Source organism: Brassica oleracea, chromosome C4, assembly GCF_000695525.1.
Source record: "Brassica oleracea var. oleracea cultivar TO1000 chromosome C4, BOL, whole genome shotgun sequence".
Lineage (NCBI taxonomy): Eukaryota > Viridiplantae > Streptophyta > Magnoliopsida > Brassicales > Brassicaceae > Brassica > Brassica oleracea.
Window position 1 is genome coordinate 37,377,608 of NC_027751.1, and position 2,446 is coordinate 37,380,053.

Genomic DNA, 2,446 nt, shown 5'->3' on the forward strand with positions numbered 1-2,446 from the left:
AAAAAAACAACATTTCGTTATTTTAAAATTATTATTTCTTATTTATTAATCAGATTTCATTAAAATATGTATGTTTTAAAGGAAGAAATGGTTTGTTAAACCCATTTAAGTTTTATGTTAAACACTAAATAAAAAATGAGAGAGAAAGTATGATTTTTGATTTGACAAAATTATGAGAGAAATTACTTAGACTAACATTTTTGTAATACATGTTTTCATGTTTACATTACCAAATTTATCTTTGGCTTTAAAGAGATAAATCATACTATATATTAATTGAGAAGTCACTTAAGTGATTTTTTCTTATGTATTTTTAATAGGTAAAGTTTTAAAAAATAGTTATAATTTGATTGGTTGTTGATGTTTAGTAACTATTTATTTTAATCAGATCTAAAAATAAAGTGTAAATATAGAACTAATTGTACAATTAGAGAAATAATATATATGTTTTATCAATTTATTTTTCTTTATCAATTATTTATATATAATTAAATAAATTACTTTAACTTTTTTTTGTTGAAAGAAATTTAATGGTTATATATTCTTATATAAAAGAAGTAGATTTGTAGGTAAAGAATTATTAGAACTTTTTATGTTTTCTAAAGTCCACACAAAAACGTTTACAAAATATCTTCATGATAAAAACATCTGATCATTGTATTGGTCCTACACAAAAATCTCTTTATTATTTCTTGAAAGCTAGAGTTTCCCGGTTTTTTTACGTGTTAAAATAAAATATAAAGTAATTCTACAACTAATTATCTGAATTAATTATAATATTGCTTTTTGGTAAGAGATATATTTGTAATGACTAAGGTTTATGTTGTTGAACTATTTTAAATCTCACATATCTTATAAAAATAAATACTGAAAATTTAATTATCCAACTATTTGAAATTAAAAATTAATATTTTAAAATTTTAATTATTATTCAGAAATTATAACAATGTAAACATATTATATATTTCTTCATATAATATAACTACCCGCAAAATTTCGGGCAAACATCTAGTATATATTATTTGATGTTTTCAGTTTTAATATTTCTTATACTTCTATTATTAGAAATTGATAAATAATTTTTTTTTGTCATCAATATAAACACAAACTAATATAGATCCTGTGCACCAAATCGGTAGCTCTGCATCCATGTGAACGACATAAGACGGTTGAATCCTTGCACTGCGTGCTAGACTGTTCGCCTTTGAATTTTGCATCTGTGGTACATGAATAATCTCTGAGCTCAAGAAGATGTCTTTCAGGGTCTTGATATCATCCAAATAACTTGCAAAAGCTAGCAATTCTTGTAGTTTTGAAGCCATCTTCACCAATTGAGAACAATCTGTTGCAAATATAACCTGAAACTGACGTAAATTCCTCATACACTCCATTGCCCAAAGTAACGCTTCTACCTCTGCGTGAAGCGGGGAAAGACTATTTATTTAGTATATGTGCATCAGCCCAAAGTGTTGATTCTGTTTCTGCCAACCTAAGCGTTTCCAGAGGATCAATATCTAGATTACTGAAAACCTTGTTACTAAATTCAGTTTAGCTTAACACGCCGAGAACATGGGTCGAGGATAACTAAATAGAAAATAGTTGAATTGTGTAATTTTGTTTAAGTCGGTTTGTAATCGGATCCTTATCTTTGTTTTCAAGTATATTTAATTTATTTGTTTTTTTTTAAAAGAAGTTTGGTTGAGAAAGAAAAATACTTATTTTTAATACTAGTTAATTATGATATTACAAACTATGAGAAATGTTACATAGACGATATTACAGCCGGTAATTCTATCTATCTTCTACCAAAGATCCAAAGTTCAATGGTTTGGCTTAGGGGACAGGAACTCACGGTTCTTTCACAAGGTGACGCAGAGTCGAAATGTGAGTAACACCATCAGGAGGATAGTCACTGCAGATGGACGGATCTTTACATCTCTCCCAGAGATTAAAAGTGAAGCAGTCTCTCATTTCGAAGCTTTCTTAAATGACTCTCACGAGTCTGGGACGGATGTTACTCAAGAAGAGATTCGGGATTTAGTGGACTACAGATGCTCTTCTGCAGATACAGCTCTGCTTATGAAACCGGTCTTAGAAGCTGAGATTAAGGATATATTATTCTCTATGCCATCTAACAAAGCACCAGGACCGGATGGATACCCCATGAAATTTTACAAAGCTGCTTGGCCAGTGGTTGGGAAGGATGTAGTGTCAGCTATACAATCCTTCTTCATTTTTGGTTTCATGCCTCATAGTGTGAACGCCACTCTGTTGTCTCTTGTCCCGAAGTCTGCAGATGCGGAAAAAATAAGTGATTACAGACTCATTGCCTGCTGCAACGTGATCTACAAAGTAATATCAAAGCTTCTGGCTAGGAGACTGAAAGCTACACTACCGGAGGCAATTGAATTGAATCAATGCGCTTTCGTTGAAGGTAGACTGCTTT